Below are 20,660 nucleotides of genomic sequence, written 5' to 3'. Positions count from 1 at the left end.
CTTATATTGTGTTGTCTAATATTTAATTATTATTTGAATTGTTTAATTTTAATGTATATTATGTATTTAAAATTATTTCTTTGAAATGCTTAATATAAATGTTTTATTATTTATCTAAATATTTATTATTTATCTAAATATTTATTATTATTTTAATTGTTAAGTAATAGTAAAAAAATTAAAAGAAATAATTAAATATTAAATAAGTAATATACATAAAGAACTTAAATAAATATTTAAACATCTGTAAAATAATAAATAAGCAATTAAATTAGAAAATTAAATATCAATCAAATTAAAATTCTGCAAAGCAATTAAAATAAATTTTTAAACATTAAATAAGCAATATGCATAAAGAATTAAAAAAATTTAAACATTAATTAAAAATAAATAATTAAATTAAGTGTTAGTAAAATAATTAAAATAAGCAATGAAAATATTAAAATAAATGATGAAAATAAGTGTTAGTCAACAAATTAAACGAAATAATTAAATATTAAATAAGTAATATACATAAAGAATTTAAATAAATATTTAAACATTCGTAAAATAATAAAAATAAGCAATTAAATTAAAAAATCAATATATCGATCAAATTAATTATTTGCAAAGCATTTAAATAAATATCAATAAAGAATTTAAATAAATATTTAATCATTTTTTATTTTTTACTATTGAATTTAATTGTTTATAAATATTTCATGAATTATGTAAATTGTTTATTTGAGTGAAATAATTAATTGTTTTTTATTTCATTTTATTTAAAATATAAATAATGAAATAAATATAATAAACAATTGAATATTCAATAAACAATTAAAATAAATAATTAAATATTAAATAAACAATTGAAATAAATAATTAACATTCAAAATAAACAATTAAACATTCAATTATCAATTAAAATAAATAATTAAATATTAAATAAACAATTGAAATAAATAATTAACATTCAAAATAAACAATTAAACATTCAATTATCAATTAAAATAAATAATTAAATATTAAACAAACAATATACATAACCAATTAAAGTAATTAATGAGATATTTAAATAAAATATTTAATAAGTAATTTAATAAATCAAATAATTCTTTAATTGTTTATGTATATTATTTGTTTAATATATAATTATTCATTTTATACTTTATTTGTTTATTTAAATATTTCACAAATTATGTTAATTATTTATGTATATTGTTTATTTAAATAAAAATAAATAACTAATTGAAATAAATTAAACAAATATTAATAAAATAATTAAAATAATGAATTGAAATAATAAATAACTAATTGAAATAAATTCAATAAACAAGTAACTTAAATGTTAATTAAGCAAATAAAAATAATTAATTAACATAAATAACAAATAAATATAAATAATAAAAACTAATTTAAATATGTAATTAAATATTAAATAAACAATTGAAATAAATAATTAGAATTTAAATATTAAATAAACAATTGAAATAAATAATTAGAATTTAAATATTAAATAAATATTTTAAATGAACAATAAATATAAAAAAAACTAATTTAAATAAGTAATTAAATATTAAATAAACAATTTAAATAAACAATTGAAATAAATAATTAACGTTTAAGTATTAAATAAATAATTTAAACGAACCATAAGTATAAATAATAAAAATAAGTAATTAAATATTAAATAAACAATTGAAATAAATAATTAACATTCAAAATAAACAATTAAACATTCAATTATCAATTAAAATAATTATTAAATAAACAACCAAACAATTAAAATAAATAATTTAAATACACATTTAAATATTGAATAAATAATTTAAATAAATAATTAATAATTAAATATTCAATAAACAATTTAAACAAATAGTTAGCAATTAAATATTTAATACACAATTTAAATAAGTAAATAAACTATTTAATTTTCAAATATTATGCTCTATCTATTGTCTCTTATGTAAGGTCCAAATATTTTAAATTTTACAAGATGAATTACCATTTGGACGTGGTTATGAGACAGATTCCCGATAAAGTTACGTCGAACTATAATTTTGTCAGCTTCGCATTAGTTCTAGATTTGTTGGATGAGGAGCGCGCAGACCTGTTACACCAATCCTGCTTATGACGGTAACTTTGGTACGGTTAGGAGATGCATTCAATGAATGCGACGATATGTTTGACAAGTTGAAGTTGGGGATATTTATACTAGAGAGCATACTGAGGTGTCATCACAATAAGACGTCGATCGACGTCTTTCATTTGGAAGTTGTTGATGACATTGACACATTCAACAACTATCCATGGAGACAAAGCTGACAGTTATCGGCTCTCCTCAACGATCATGGGGTACGTATTATTCATTTGTGATTTAAGTTGTACGTCATTTCGAAATCTCGATGCATGCATGGTCATTAACTCAGTGAAATGTTAATATGTCAGCTTGAATTGCTCGCTGAGCTGACATCGTTGATCAAAGAGGAGGGTCGAAGTCATATCTGATGAGATACGGTCTGCAGACGATAAGGGTCCCAGATAGTGACAGAAAATAGTGGAGATGGTGACAGGGAGGGTGGCGGTGAAGGGGTGGGGATGTACACAGATATTTCATCAGAATCATTATGAATGTCAATGGAGATGGAAGAGGTGCCGATGGTGGGGACGAAATAATTGTAAATATTTTTTTATTTATGAAATAATTGTATATATATTGTAAAATTTATTTAAATAAGGTAATGAAATATTAGATACATACTATACACAACCAAGTAAGATAATTTATAAATGAAATATCTAAATAAGAAATTAAATTAAATATTAATTTTTTATTTAATTAAGTGATTAAATAAATATTAAATAAATAATATACATAACTATGCCGAAGAGGACCCCTAACTTGACAGATAATATCGCGAGTTTGGATGACACCCTGTACGAAACATATTATTGATGTGCCAGAATAAATGGTTAGCAAGAGGACTAGATTGCTGTCACAATACATTGTTTCTCCGTACACGATCGAGGCAAAGTAGAGAACATCTGTTGATAGTACGTTGCCCAACCTCTTCCGTGAAATCGACTCAGGTGATTGTGAAATCTTCGCATTGAAGTTAGGACCGTAAATGGATCGGATCTGCTCAAATTCGATCCGATCCGTTAATAATAATTATCCTACTCTATCCGATCCGATTCAATAATCTGACGAATATTTGAATGTTAAATCCATATCCGATTAACTATGTTATTGGATATCCGATTCGAAATTGAAAAAATTAGATAAATAAAGATTTTATTTATTTATCAGATTAGATTGACCTATATCCATATTTGATTTATTTAGTTAACGGATTATCGGATTTGAATCTCGATTGGGTTATCAGATTGAGACCCTAAATCCATCTCCCATTAATTTCATTGGATTCAGATCAAAATTCAATCTATTGACAGCCCTAATTGAAGTACATTGAATTTTTAGTATCGAACGTGGCGTAGAGTTGATAAACTAAACACACATTAATATACATAACTATGCCGGAAATGACCTCCCAACTTGACAGATAATGTCGCGAGTTTGGATATGTGACATTATGCTAGAGAAGACGATGAAAGTGACATTATGTAAGAAATTATGTCGGAGAAGACGATGAAAGTGACATCCGTCTATGGTACATTGCCCAATCTCTTCCGTAAATTCGAACCAGGGCGATTGTTGTATCTTTGCATTGAAGTTAGGGTTCTAAATGGATCGGATATATGGATCGGATCTACTCAAATTCGATTCGATCTGTTAAGAATAATTATCTTATTTGATCCAATTCAATAATCTAACGGATATTTGAATGTTAAATTCATATCCGATTAACTATGTTATCAGAAATTAGATCCGAAATTGAAAAAATTAGAAAAATAAAAATTTTATTTATTTTTTCATTGAAAATCATAGCCCCAACAAGATTTTAATTAATTATTTATTTTAAAAAATATTTGAACTATCTTGATGGGCTCACTTATTATAATAGAAGGCCTAACACACACACACACACACACACACACACACACACACACATATATATATATATATATTCATCCTTTTGGAATGTTTTAGTGATATCGGATCGATCTATATCCATATTTATTTAGTTAACGGATTATCGAATTTGAATCTCGATTGTGTTATCGGATTAAAACCCTAAATCCATCTTCCATTAATCTCGTCATATTCGGATCAAATTGAAATATATTGAATTTTTAGCATAAGACATGACGTAAAGCTGATAAACCAAACACACATGAAAATGTAAGCTTTTTTTTTTTTTTTTTACATTGTGATCCATAGTTGTAATAATTTAAAACGTAAATATTTTTTTAAAACGTTTATAATACTTTTGTTTTTATGTAATCGTATAATAAATAACCAATTACTCTTAATTACATATATAACACACTATAAATAAAGAAAATTGAGGAAATCAGTGACATATTATAAATAGAGAGTACATACAATTTAAGTAGATATTACATATTCATCGGGTCAATTTTCACGTAATCAATAACATACTATAAATAGAGAAAATTGAGGAAACCAATAATATACTATAAATAGAGAGTACATACGATTTAAATAGATATTACACATCCGTTGGGTAGAGAGTAATATACTATAATCGAGAACTTCTCACTTGACTTCATTTAGTAGAAGAAATATATTTTCGGCATTCTTGAATAATGTTCGATGTTTTGAAAATGTGATCGTGCCTAATATTCGACTTCCATCTCTGTTAGATATTCTCATGCATCATGTAATTTATGTTCTAGTTAAATATTAAATAAATAATTAATTAAAGTAAAGAAATATTAAATAAACAATGTACATAACCAATTAAAATAATTAATAAAGAAATATTTAAACGAGAAATCAAATTCAATATTGGATAATTCTACATATACTAATTTATAAGAATGTCCATAATGTATATGTGAAATTTTATGAGTAAAGGATCTAAAAAAACTGTTTTTCAATTTTTCAATAATATTATGACACTTGTACATTATGGTATAATATTTTTATTTAAACAAGCAATTAAAATAAAGTAATTAAATATTAATGACTAATAATATACATAACCAATTAAGATAATTAATTACTGAAATATTTAAATAAGAAATTAAAATAAATACTAATTCTTTTATTTAAATAAGTGATTAAAATAATAATTAAATAAGGTAATGGAATATTAAATACATAATATACACAATTAATTAAGATAATTTATGAATGAAATATCTAAATAAGAAATTAAATTAAATATAAATTTTTTTATTTAATTGAGCGATTAAAAATAAATAAACAAAGTAATTAAATATTAAATAAAGAATACACATAAATAAATAAGATAATTAATTAATGAAATATTTAAATAAGAAATTAAAATAAATACTAATTCTTTTATTTAAATAAGTGATTAAATAAATAATTAAATAAGGGTCAATTAAGATAATTAATTACTGAAATATTTAAATAAGACATTAAAATAAATATTATTTTTTTATTTAAATAAGTGATCATTTGAATAAAGTAATTAAATATTAAATAAATAATATATGTAACCAATTAAGATAATTAATTACTGAAATATTTAAATAAGACATTAAAATAAATATTATTTTTTTATTTAAATAAGTGATCATTTGAATAAAGTAATTAAATATTAAATAAATAATATATGTAACCAATTAAGATAATTAATTACTGAAATATTTAAATAAGACATTAAAATAAATATTATTTTTTTATTTAAATAAGTGATCATTTGAATAAAGTAATTAAATATTAAATAAATAATATATGTAACCAATTAAGATAATTAATTACTGAAATATTTAAATAAGAAATTAAATTAAATATTAATTTTTTATTTGAATAAGTGTTTAAAATAAATAATTAAATAATTTATTAAATATACATAATCAATTAAGACAATAAATTAATAAAATATTTAAATGAGAAAGCAAATTAAATATTAATTTTTTATTTAAGCAAGTTATTAAATAAATAATTAAATATTAAATAAATAATATACATGACCGATTAAGATAATTAATTAATGAAATATTTAAACAAGAAAGTAAATTTAATATTAATTTTTTTTAATTTGAGTAATTGTTTAAAATAAATAGTTAAATATAAAGTGAAAAGTGTTTGATTTTTTAATTTGTAATTTAAGGGTATTTTTGTCTTTTGAAACAAAATTCTATCTTTGTAATTGTATAAACTACTTAAAAATATTTTTATCTTTTATTCAATAAAAAGCAATTTTGATAATAGATAAAGTTTCTTGCTTAAAGTGAAAAAATGCCCCTAACCCTTGGCAAATCTAAAAATTACCCCTCACCTGGCCCCTGGGAGGGCTGCAGTGTCTTGCTTGACATCAATAACGGCGATCGCCTGCTTTTTGCTCGTCTTACTACTGGCTCGTAAGACGTTATTCTCAATCACATGTAGGACACACACATACATGTGATAATATTTTGAAATATATTTCTTTTGGGAATTTGCAGGAAAATAAAAATTGGAAACAAGAATTGCTCACTGCTGCCTTTGATTGGGTGTCCATTTGGGTCTTCCTTTCAAGTGGAGGATGGTAAAGAGGGGCAGTTTTATCGCGTGTTTTGCACTCTTCTGAAGGTTTATTTTCTGCTCCTTTTTACCTGAAATTACTTTTTTTCCCCCGTTTTTGCTAAGTTGTTTTTACCGTTTTTCGGTTCTGCAGCGTGTCATTAATTGCTTCAATTCATTGATATCTTTTCACTTGTACATCGTTTGTGTTATTTGTGGAATTTACGAGTCTGTGGTATCATGTATCTACATATGGTGGTCGAGCATTAATCTGAAGACTATTATGAACTAGCCAAATGCGATAAATAAACTCCCCCACGCAAGACGGTCTAGTATTAATCTGCTATCAGAGGTTACAAAATATTTGAGTTGTTATGAAGTCGTTTAAAGTTTATTATGCTTGTGAAATTGAACTCTTAATGAGCTGCTTGATTATATCTAAGTGTTCCTTTAATTCCTTTTTTTTTTTGACTGGTGGAATTACTTTCACTTGGACATTTTAGGTAGCCGTAAAATTTATGAGTTAAAATGTTAAGTTTGAAGGTAAGGGAAGCTTTTTTTCACTGACAATGATAAATCACATGACAAAGTGAAAAGCAAGGGAGAGCAATTAGACTGAAGTACGCATGAGATGCCCGAAGGAACTGAGCAGTTAAGAGATTGCAGAAGAGAGTTTATATTTTTCTTTGGGCAATGAGTGTACACAATCTAGCTGTGTTGTTTGAAATTTTGTAGGTCCAATTTTGGACAGCACTCATAGTTGCTATCATACTTCTCTCGATGCTGATGTATCTGCTGAATGATTACTATTAGGTAACAGCCTTCAAATCATGGAGGAGTCCAGAGATAACTGAATGTTGGTTGATTATAACAGTGCCCAGAGTCTCACCAATGAAGATATAGACAAGATGAGAAGGTTAGATTTTTGTCATATATGTTAAGGTTTTCTATTGTATAGCATCTGATGTCACATGACTTAGCCCATGTTTAGCTCACGGTTATAAACTGTTTATAAACACTCAACCCACTTCTTATCTCTGCATATTTCAAGGGATCCACGAGTACTGCCACGTTTCCACTCATCTCTATCTTTTTATAAATTTTAAACGGTTTATAAACACTTCCCAAGTATGCTTTTATTAATATGGGAAGGAAGTCATTAAAATCAATTTTGTGAATGTTATATTGTTTTGTCTCTATTTTAATAAAACATTTAAAGGTATAAAATAATTATTTAATTTATAAATTTACAATTTTAATGAATTTGACATGTCCTTGATGTGTCAGTGTTCGTTTCTGGTGCTTCTTAGGTGATCCAATCCGATCCTACTACTAAATAAGGGGGCCAATATTAGAGAAGCGTGATTATGATTCATGTTTCCTTGTATAGAATTTGGAAATTACGTTTCCTTGTATAGAATTAGGAAATTACGTTCTTTATTCTCTTACCTTTTATAACCTATGTAAATATTCTATAAATTGGAAGGAAATACACACACAAAGAACATTCAGCCAAAATTGTGTCATGGTATCAGAGCCCTAAAATTCTCGAACCTGTGGTCGTAGTCTTGTGCTTAGGGTGTCATCCCTTGACCTTGTGTTCTGGAGTTATATAGTCAGCATTGTCGGTGGCCGAATCTCACATTTGTCAGCGCCGTTTGAGTTTTTGATAATAACATCATCTTCGGTTGGCTGCATCTGGTGTCGGGCTTCACAGTTCAGTGTCTTCGTGATTTGGTTCTTGTCGCTACAACCTGTTCCAACGACGGTAGTTGCCTGGACCTCAAGTGTCGTCGTCCCTCCCTTCTGTCGGAGGAATCTCAGTTCGTTGGACGAATTCCATTTTCTCCCCTTCACCTCGCGTCGATTGTGAGTATCTTATTATCGATTTGGGTGTGAACTATAGTGGATTTTGGGTTCAAAGTTGGTTGGGCCAAGTTAATTCATATTGGGCTCATTGTCATTGTCATTGAACTTGAATTTGTTTGAACTATAGTTCACGGGCTTCATTTATTTTTTGGACTGATTTGTATACAATTTCATCATGTCTATTGAGAAAAATGATTCTGTCTGCATTCGCTTTACCGGGAAAAACTACTCTTCATGGGCATTTCACTTTCATTTGTTAGTTGAAGGAAAAGGGGATTTGTGGGGACATATTGATGGAAGCATTCCGCCTCCTGATCAAGAGACGGACAAAGAAAAATACATTGCTTGGAAAACTAAGGATTCTCGAATTATGGCATGGATTATCGGATCGGTTGATGAGCGGATTGTCCTTAATCTCAGACCTTACAAGTCATCTCACGCTATGTGAGAATTCTTGAAGAAAGTCTATACTCAGAATAATAATGCTCGACGACTTCAGCTGGAATTTGAATTGGCGAATTTGTATTAGGATTCCCGTTCCATTGAAGAATATTATTCTGCTTTCTCTAATCTCTGGGTTGAGTACACAGATATCATCTATGCTTCAGTTTCACATGACAATTTGAAGGCTGTCCAAGCTATACACGAGATCACCAAGAGAGATCAATTTCTCATGAAATTACGGTCCGAATTTGAATCCATTAGGTCCAGTCTTATGAATCGCGCGACTATTCCAACACTTGATAGTTGTTTGGGTGAACTCCTTAGAGAAAAACAGCGTCTTTTAACTCGTACATCTTTGGAGCAACAGCAAAATCATGTAGCACCAGTTCCCATTGCATATGTGGCTCAAGGAAAACATAGATCTAGAAATATGTTTGGTGTGCAGTGCTACAGCTGTAAGGGGTTTGGTCACATGGCTCTTCAATGTCCAAGAAAAGTATGTTATTAAAGAGTGTCCTATTCGTCCTCCTCGCAAGACTGAAACAAGTTTTGTTGCTGCTGTCACAGTAGCCTCTAGGTCTGCTACGCCAACTCACCCCACTCAAGTTCCGGCCTCTCCCAGTATTTCACAAAACTCTGTCACCCCTGAAATGATCCAACAAATGGTTATTTCCGCCTTATCAGCCTTAGGTGTCTCAGGTAATTTTTTAAATACTTCATCCTCTTGGTTAGTAGACTCGGGTGCTTCTAATCATATGACACATGATTCTCGAATACTTAGTAATCTTCGACCATATACTGGATCTCTTCGTATTAACACTGTCGATGGGAAAACTCTTCCTACTTCCGCCGTAGGTGATATATCACCAGATTTACCTAACGCTATAGTCTTTCCTAGTTTATCGACTAATCTTATATCCGTTGGCCAACTTGTTGATAACAATTGCACCGTTTCTTTTTCTTCTTCTGGTTGTCTTGTGCAGGATCATGTGTCCGGGAGGACGATCATGAAGGGGCCTAAGAAGGGATGCCTTTTTCCTATTTCACCGAAGCCTATTTCGTCTTTTCCTATAGTTTGTCATTCCGCTACTTTTAATATTTTAGATTGGCATAAGAAATTAGGACATCCCAATCCTAATTTATTGCATCATTTGTTAAACTCTGGTTTGCTTAGTAATAAGAATTGTGCTTCGGTTTCCCCTATTTCTATTAATTGTGATTCATGTAAGCTTGTTAAAAGTAAGGTTTTACCATTTCTTCTTATGGTTCTCATGCTTCACGGATTTTCGACATTGTTCATAATGATGTATGGGGTGTTGCCCCAGTAATATCTCATGCTTATTATAAATACTTTGTTACCTTTATCGATGACTATAGTCGTTTCACCTGGGTTTATTTTATCCGTACAAAAAGTGAAGTCTTTACCATCTTCCAGGCTTTCCTTGCCCTCATTGACAATCAATTTTCCTCCTCGATCAAGATCTTGCGATCTGATTCGGGTGGTGTTTATATGCCTAATGCTTTTCAATCATTTTTACAGACAAACGGTATTATCTCTCAACGATCTTGTCCTTCCACTTCTTTCACCCCTCAACAAAACGGGGTGGCAGAACGCAAGAATCGTCACTTCCTTAATATGGTTAGAGCTCTTCTAATCGAGTCATTTGTTCCTTCTCGATTTTGGTGTGAAGCATTGTCTACTACTGTTCACCTCATAAATCGGTTATCTTCTCCCACCCTTGACAATGTTTCTCCGTTTTATAAGCTCTTTAGTCGTCATCGGACATATTCTCATCTCCGTCCATTTGGTTGTGTTTGTTTTGTTCATTTACCTTCTAATGAAAGAACAAAACTCACACCTCAATCTATCAAGTGCGCTTTTTTGGGTTACAGTGGCACTCAAAAAGAGTATGCCTGTTATGATCCTACGACACATCGTATTAGGATCTCGCGTAATATTGTTTTATTTGAAAAGCAATCTTTCTTCACTTCAGAAATCACTGTTTCCCCCCCTGTGTTCTCTGTTTTACCTGATATCTCTCTAGATATTTCTCGATACAAGCCCGGTCTTGTTTACACTCGCAGGCATATTTTAACAGAGCCCCTCACTTAAGCAACAGTCTCTTCAAGGCATCTTTATCCTCCACCCACAATATCGAATCCTTCACCAGATGATCTTCCTCCTCCTATCACTCTATGTCATACTTCTCGACCCCCCGATAGGTATGGTTTTCCCTCTCATAGTTCTATGTATACTACCCTTAACTCAATTTCTATCCCTTCCTCCTATAGACAGGCTATGGAACAGGAGTGTGGGAAACTGGCGATGAATGCAGAACTTGAGGCTTTTGAGGCTAACCAAACTTGGGATGTTGTATTATGTCCCCCCAATGTAAAACTCATTGGAAGTAAATGGGTATATTCAATCGAACTTCGGTCCGATGGTTCACTTGAGCGCTATAAGGCTCGGTTGGTTGCTTTGGGAAATCGTCAGGAGTATGGAATTGACTATGATGAGACATTTGCGCCTGTGGCTAAGATGACCATAGTTCGGCTCCTATTATCACTTGCTGCTTCCCAATCTTGGTCTCTACATCAAATGGACGTAAAAAACGTATTTTTACATGGCGATCTTAAGGAAGACATTTATATGAAACTTCTTTCTGGTATGCCTCTTCCCTCAGCTGATTCCGTTTGTAAGCTAAAGCGTTCTTTGTATGGCCTTAAGCAGGCCCCTCGAGCATGGTTTGACAAGTTTCGTTGCTCTCTCTTAGATTTCTCCTTTCCTTAGAGTCAATATGATGCATCTCTGTTTCTTCATAAGGGAACCACTGGCGTTGTTTTCTTGTTAGTATATGTGGACGATATTGTTATCTTTGGATCTGATTCCGTCTTTATTCAGAGGCTTCAGCAGCACCTTCACTCGGTTTTTCATATGAAAGATCTTGGCCATCTTATTTACTTTCTTAGTTTAGAGGTTCATACTACACAGCATGGTATTTTCTTAAATCAACATAAATATATTCAAGACTTGATTCGATTGGGTGATTTATGTGATTCATCTTTTGTTGATACTCCGTTGGAGATTAATGTTAAATATCGAAAGGATGAAGAGGATGTTCTTCCAGACCCCACTTTATATCGGAAGCCGGTAGGTAGTCTTATCTACCTCACTATCACACGTCCAGATATTTCCTTCGCAGTTCATACTGTCAGCAAGTTTATGGACGCCCCTCGCCACCTTCATTTGGTAGCTGTCTGCCGTATTATTCGCTATCTTATTGGGACTTCTCATCGTGATTTGTTCTTCCCTCGAAGGATGCCTCTTGAACTCAAAGCTTATAGTGATGCTGACTGGGCTGGTTGTCCCGATTCTCGTCGTTCTACTACTAGGTGATGTATCTTTCTTGGAAGTGCTCTTTTTTCTTGGAAATGTAAAAAACAAGATTGTGTTTCTAAGTCCTCCACTGAAGTTGAATATCGAGCTATGTCTGTTGCATGTTCTGAAGTTGTGTGGCTACATGGTCTTCTTACTGAACTGGGTGTTTCCCAAGCACAACCTACACCTCTTTATAGTGACAACACTAGCGCTATTCAGATTACGGCGAATCCTATGTATCATAAACGGACCAAACATATTGAAGTAGACTGTCATTACATCCGAGACGCCTATGACTCCAAGATCATTTCTCTTCCTCATGGTTCCACCAATCTACAGATTGCAAATATCTTTACCAAGTCTATGACTCGTCTTCGCCATAATTTTCTCGTCAGCAAATTGATGCTTGTGGACTCTCCAGCATCAATTTGAGGGGGGGGGGGGTATTAGAGAAGCGTGATTATGATTCATGTTTCATTGTATAGAATTAGGAAATTACGTTCTTTATTCTCTTACCTTTTATAACCTATGTAAATATTCTATAAATTGGAAGGAAATACACACACAAAGAACATTCAGCCAAAATTGTGTCAGCCAAACTTTATTATTTTTTATTTATTTTCTTGCACTTTAAGTCATTAAGGGGTATTTAGAATTTAATTATTATTCTGCCATGTATTGCTCGCACCAATTGTATGTATACTTATTGCATTTGATGGGGTTTGTTGCAGAAAAGGAGCATCTGGGGATGAAATAGTTAAAGTCCTCAGTTCAAATGGTGCAACATTTGAGAAGAAAACAGCGTTTTCGCAGGTTCTGATGGCTTATGTTAACGTAAATTTATGTTGGAAAACGTATCTGATTATAAGTCTCTCTACAGGAAAAATAGCTTCTTAAAAAGCAGAAGAAATATGTGCCAAGAGTACTTCTAAGACGTCCTTATGCAAGAAGGTCAGCTCTGAAATCCTTAGTCATTGTGGCGAGTTTGGTAGGCATCGTGTTTAGAATAACAGTTATTGTTCCTTAATATATTATAATTCTAATTAAATTTATTTATTTGTTTGAGCTTTTGGGAAATGTTTATATGTTTTGTATACTAATGTGCCTAAATAGTTGGTGTCCATGTACTATGTAATATTGACTGCCAGCCCAAGTATATCAATCAGTAGTCAAGATTTTCTCATTCATTCTTGTTAGATTTTGGTCTTAATGTTATTGGCAGATGACTTGGAACTCTGCTAAGTAGTTGGTGTCCATATAATACCTAATATTGAAAGCCATTCCAAGTTTCAATCAGTAGTCAGGATTTGCTCATACGTTCTTGTCAGATTCCACTCTTAATGTTATTGGCAGCTGACTTGGAACTCTGCTATAGACGTGGCTGCCTGGAAGTTGCTAGAGTACGAGATTAATCAGTTCTGTTTCTGATCATTTTCTGCATCTTGCAATTTTAAACCAGAAGTATCTGTATCTAGTTGTACTCTTATCTAATATTTGTGTCAAGATCATTTTTTAAGGTTCTCTTGAAGTGGTAATCGACTTTTAACGTTCTCCAGAGTCTTGAAGTGGTTTACTTTCAGTTTGCTGTTTGTAGATTTTTGAAGTTCGCACGAGAACTCTATTATCGGGTTCATTTGGTATTAAACATTGCGATTGTTTTGATAAGTAATTTAAAATGCTTAATGTAACTTGATTTTCTGAGGTTATTGACATGCTATGCAAACAGAGGTTTTAGGATATTTAAGCTCTAAAATTTTTGTCATCCTTTCTTGTTCTTATATACTTCATATTTTTTCTAACTAAGGCCTGATTTGGTTTCGATTATGCAAGCTATACTAATATTTAAATGATCAAGGCTGTGAAAAAATATAAAGAATCATTAAGAACTAATTTTATCTGTAAAGTTTAGTTATCATCTGGAAAAAATCAAATTTCTGATGTACAGATGTGACCAAAACATGTAGTACTCACACCTCTGATGAAGTCTTTTTTTGCGCTAAATTTGGTGGTTGTGAATCTTCTTTAGCAATAAATATTTTATAATCAGTTTTTGAAAGTTGTTCAAACACTTCATAAAGGGATTAAATCAGCTAAAATATTTCTATGTGAAAAAGAGGCATATCTTTTCTAGTTGATTTTAAATATTATATAGTAGAGTGCAGGTATGTATTGTCAGCTCTCAGCTATTTTGGAAGTGCTTTTCAAATCTTTTGGTTTTTCTTCATGATTGTCCCAATGGTAATATATTCTATGCTTTTCCTTTCAGCATATGTGAGGCATACTTCAAAAAGCATGCTGAGAGAATTGGGTAAGTATTATATCACTTGTTAACTTCAACCATTCAACATACGGGTGTTGAGATAATCTGATTTTCGGTTTACAGCAATACATTCATGGCAGCTTTTCTTTCATTTTTCTTTCCTCCCCATGGGGTGACGTGACTAGAAATCTCTGTAACCAAATTAATATCTATCATGTAATCAAATTTTCATTCTAAAGTCTAGTACTCTGACTGAAAGGCATTGCACCTTGTAATGTCAACCTATGTGAGGCCTTTTTATTTATGTGGGCATTCTATTAACAAAAACCTCTTAAGACTAATTGGTCATTTCTTCTATCTCTTTCCCCTAATTCAAATACATTATAACTGAGTCATGCATTTCAATTCAGCACTAATATGACACTTGAATCGCCATGAGAATTATAAAACAGTTAGCCTAAGAACTCCCGATACTTGTAAACTCATTACATACCCGTATCCAATATGCATCCAAGCTTGGATGCCCCTCAGATACCCTTCGATATGTATAGTATACATGTTTTTAAATTATTTTATATATTTTAAATTTTCGATACGTATCGAATACGTATTTTTCAATTATTTTATATTTTTTAATTATTATTGATGTATCCTATATGTTAAGACACGCGAAGAAAAGTGTTATTAATTTTAAACTCTTTTAAAACTCATTATTATTGACTATAGATTGAAAACTTTTTTTTACTTTATTAAATATTAGTAATATTTATTGGGAGTACACAATTAGAGTTTTAAATTAATTAAGAACTAGACTTTTTGTTGGAAATACACAATATAATTTAATCGTTTAATACATGTGAAATTGTGTTAATAATTAACAAATATATTTTTATTGTTGAAAATATATAGTAACTAGTATTAAATAATTGGAGTACATACTCCTTTGTGCATTCCATGTGAAAGAATAACTCCACAAGGGAGTGAAAAATTGATTTTCATTCTTAGCAATCTGCGTCTTTTATTAAGAAAATTAGATCTCTATTTAAAAGGAGAATCCAAAGTACAGGACATGTCGGTGACTCATTTGATACTTTTGAAATTGTTGGACTGCTTAATGTTGTTAATCTATCGTTAGATGAGCCAGAGTTGAAGAGTGTTATTTTTAATGATAATGAAGAAAACTGATGTTTATGATGCTAAAGAAAATGAATTTGGTATAATTAAGGATTAAGATTAAATATTTTAATATTTTACTTTATTTTTATTATTATGATTCTGTTTTGATATTTTTTTTATATTAATGAAATTATTTTAAATTTTATAACACGTATCCACATATGACATATCCTAATTTTTTTTTTAAAAAGCTGTATCAACGTATTCGTATCGTATTGTATTCGAATTACGTAACCGTGCTTCTTAACAGTCACCCATTCAAAAGAAAAAGTTATATTTGCAATTATGTATTTAAACAATCCAACTTTTCTTGAAAAGCCTTTATCATATTACACTAATTAAGTAATTATACCTTGTGAAAGGAAATGGTTGGCCTTGTCCATTAAGGTCTTAGCTTTTAAACTACATTATTGACAGGTTTTTGCGGTTGGACATTTTATCTCTTCTTCTTTCTTTGGCTAATGTCAGTGCATACTCAGAGGTACCTCTGGTGGATATGCTTGATTATATCATTACTGGTGATGTGACAGAATGCTTGGGAGGTAACTACTTTCTTTATGTCAGAGAAAATTTTGATCCTTGAAAATCTCAGTTGAACTTTCATATTTTTCTGATGAAACCAGTGGGTCTTGAAGACAAATATGTGAAATTTTATGCAAGGGTCAGAAGTACTGAACTACTTATGTAAGCAACACATTGTTGATTATATGACTTTTGAGTTCCGATATAAACATGTGCTGCAGTTGTTGCCACCAACTGGAATATTTGGAGGACATATCTGAATAATCAAGTTAACATAATATATTATTAGTTTAAAGTTTAATACCTGCTGTGAAGACGAATGAGACAAGCGATATATTCCAAGGGTTTTTTATTGAAAAATATGTTGAAAGTTTCGTATATACTATTAATTTTGTGAAACACAACTTGTCATTGTCATGTTCTGTGGTAGAAGGTACTGGTTATGTATGCAACACATATCATGGAGTCACACCATATCCCATTAATATTGTGCGGATCTTCAATTTCAATTATGACATATGCCAAAGGTACATTTTCTTGTAGCCTGGAAAATCAATTCCATTTGTTTTATTTCTGATTCATGTGATGCTATTTTTGTTTAGGTTTCAGTTGAAAATAGTGACATTTAATATTTCCTGAGTCTAGGATTGTGCACTCCTGTAGCTGATGAAACTTCACCATCAAATGATCAGCTTCAAGATGCCAGTAATATAAGAAGACAAACAAATGTGGGCGGCTGTTTTGCATTCTATTTTATTACCTTTTATCTGTTAAGTTCGCCGTGATGAATTTTTTTTTATGTACAGAAACAAATCTCATCTCCTTCAGCTCAAAATGCTGTCAGCATGGAAGAAAATGAAGATGAGAATATGGAAATCATGGCTGATGTTGCTGCTCCTCCAAAAGTCAACAAAGGTATGAAGGCTGGTCGAAAAGCTCCAGTTGAGGCCATTAAGTTATGGAAGAAGAATGGATTTTCGAGGTTGACTGCAGTTCTCAAATAATTTAGCTGGGCACTCACTTTATGATCCTAAGGTTCTGAGTTCTATGCTTTCCCCCTTTTTGGTGCGTTTTATGTTTTCAGTTTGATAATTGCATCTCCAAACCTGGATCCTTGGGGTATTATAAAAGATGTCCTTCCACTTCTATCCTATTCTGCATCATTTGCTGTTTACCATCAGTATCTTCAGGTAATTGCTTTAGTAGGTTTGTAATGTGCATTGTCAACTGATATATATAATATATGTGCTCTGTTACTTACACTCCAGCAATTTTTCTTAAAATGTAAGCATAGAAGATTGTTTGAATGGGATGACTAAAAATATTTTTTCATGTCTGAGACCTATGCGTGCTTATTCGAATCTAATTCCTTGATGAGGATTGTTTCTCCCTTCCATATTTGTTGTAGGCAACAGATAAGTAAATGGGGTGGCATGCCATGTATGAGCTCTATGATCATTTACTGCTATAAACATTTAAGCTTATAAGGGGATAGTGCTGAAAAGAGATGTCTCTTTGGTTGAGAGTTGTTTGACTTTGTCTTCTGTGTCAAAAAAATTATTATCTTTGTGATCTATTCTTTGTCAACCATGAATTAAGTTGTGCTCTGCAAGCATCTCTCTTCTAATTTCTTGTTATTGTTATTGTTGACCTCGCAAATTGGACTCTCCACGTGGCCAACCGATAGCTACTCCACGTATTCCTCCCTGCGCACAATCAATGCACGATCAGATGCACACGGCCAGGACCAATGGAGATGGTGGCGGCCGCATACACTCCGACGGTCAAGTTAGCCTCAGGTGGTCGGAACAATACTAAAGTTGTGCTAAATAAAGGGGAGGAGAATATGTATTTGCTTATTATGGAAAGCTATGTTGTAAGAGTTTCATTACCTTTGCCTCTTACCAAACTTTGGGTATTTATAGGTAAGGAGATCCGTTGGATGTGGGACACGTGTATGCATCTGACGGTGTGAGGCGTGTACTCATAGGCGTCAATCAGTCGCGTCTATAGAGTGGGTGGGTAATTACTTCTCCCGAGTTGAGTTGACATAAAGTTGATACGTCACATCAACTAGGCTCATAGAGACGTCAAATCAATTGAATCTTGGGGGCAGAAAGGAACTTGACATAGATCTCTTTTTGAAATTGGCGACGAATCCTCTAGCGCTTCGGCTTGAACAGCGCTCCAGCTTCAAAGGTGAGGGCGCCTCGGTCAGTTTGGTAGATTGTCCGTGTCTTGAGGTGTATTAGCAGATGGTGGCTCCACTTCGGAACCACTTCGAATGGATGTCGCACACCTCGTACGACGTGGTTGTGAAATTTTCGAAGTGTTTCAGATGGGGGCGTAACAGTTATTAATACTGAAGCTTGGTGTTACGTAACTATGGAAACATTGAAACATGATTTTATTTATTTTTTCATTTATTATTATTATTATTATTTTTTTGGGTGTTCTCTTATTTCTTTGATGAACATAAGTAAACATCTACTTTTCCTGATTATGGGAGTTCTTTTTGATCATCAGCGAGGAAAAGAAAAGGTAATATTACCTATTATTAACTTTATTCTGATGAATTACGTTAAAGTTTTGCTAGTGCTGAAAATTAATAGGTTCTCTAATGCCTGTATTGCTGTATTTGTGTGCTGAAATACCTGTTGATAAACTTTGGCATGTAGTATGTACAGACGAGAGGAATTGGTTACTGGTTCTCATTTTGCAGGTTTTTTATGGGTGTATGTATGATTTGTGTAAGAGGTGCAGGGCTAAGACTTCAGAAAATACAGGCAACAGGATTGATCTAACTCTGTTTTCTTGGAGCCTCTAGCCTCATGCATGCACAATCTACAGGCCGAGAAAATGGCCATTGGCTTGCAAATTTCTGAGCCTTGGCTTCGTGAATATCAGGTTAGTTAATTGTTCCATGTATTCAATTATAAAAAAATTATTAAACAGCATGCAAGGACCCATCACATTTTATGACTGTCATCATCGAATCACACAAAACCTGGAGAAAGAAAGACGGTTTTTTCTTCATCTTTTTTTAATGTATGTGTTGGGGGTAGGGATGGACTGGGGGTAGGGATGGACAAACTTGTCACTATGTGCATGTGGGAAACATTATAATTTAAAGGTCAAAGACAAACATTAATTTTAATCACATAGTCTACACATTCTGTAGTATCCATAACTACTGTACACTTATCAACGACACATTTATATAAAGTCATAACCACTCATTTCTATGTAGTTATAAATTCAGCATTTTATCTATGCCTGTATTTACTTCAGCTGCATTCCTGCTCTCCCTTATCATGATGACAACAAACTCCTTTATCCCTTTCCCAGATTTCATTGAAGCTCATCGAACTTCTATGTCAGATTTGGTTCATCTTGTGCCTATTAAAATTCACTTTATACCATTGTAATTGTGTTGAAGAGTTTTCATTGTCATGTCAAGTTTCCTTTCTGAAAAACACTTGGGTTCTTCCATCAAGAACTCACCCACACATGCAGATGAGTGCAACCGGTGGCTATATACTGAGTGACACTCGGATAAGCGGCAGTAATCAGACCCAAACAAATTTTGGTTCACTGAGTTTTGAACGGAGGGAATCCTAAGCACCCCTGTAAAAATAGTGTATATAAATTTGTATATATAATTTGTAAAAAATTTTAACAGGTACCATTTGAACTTCTTTTAACTGTGTTAACATTTTATTATTATTATTATTATTTTTTTTTGGGACGTTAATTTATTCTTTATATATTGCAAGTGCAGTTTCATGTTTCATTACAGACGCATTGCTGATGTTATAAATGTATTGGAAAATTTGACTTTCTTCTCCAACCTTAGCAATATGTTACTAATCTCTCAATATTTTAGCAGCGGTCTCAAATTAATTTGTCATCGTATCTAAATAATTAAAAAAAAAAAATGAAGCAACTAAATAAAATAATAAAGAGAAAATGACAACAAAAGTCCCAATATTTATATAAAAAAAAAATTAACTAAAACAATTAAAAGTAACTGACAAAAATTAAAAAGAAAATAATTTGGAAAAACAGGCCTCCTCGCAAAAAACCAACCGAGTCCACCTACGGCCGACCCTGCTGTCAATAAAATAAGCAATTTATTTTAATTTAATCAAAATAACTCCTACTTTTAAGTTAAAGATTTGCTCATTTTAAAATAACTCCTACATTATTTTCAATATAAATAACTTATTTTTAATTTAATCAACAAAATAACAAATTATTTTAAAACTGACTCAGTCACTCTTACGCCTTAGCCAAACGCCCTCCAGGCCATCCCAGGAAACACCTTTTGAAAAAATAAAATAAATTTTGAAGTAAATAAATGTTCTAACGGCTATATTTACCAAAAACCTATAAAAGTAGAAATACAA

General features: G+C 31.3%; 1 pseudogene; it reads left to right on the top strand.

The window, feature by feature from the left end:
- The first annotated feature begins 6,337 nt into the window (after positions 1-6,337).
- LOC111409419 lies at positions 6,338-20,012 on the top strand (annotated as a pseudogene).
- Positions 20,013-20,660: the final 648 nt, after the last annotated feature.

The sequence above is a fragment of the Olea europaea genome, chromosome 14, assembly GCF_002742605.1.
Source record: "Olea europaea var. sylvestris chromosome 14, O_europaea_v1, whole genome shotgun sequence".
Lineage (NCBI taxonomy): Eukaryota > Viridiplantae > Streptophyta > Magnoliopsida > Lamiales > Oleaceae > Olea > Olea europaea.
This window is presented reverse-complemented; position numbering and strand designations above follow the sequence as displayed.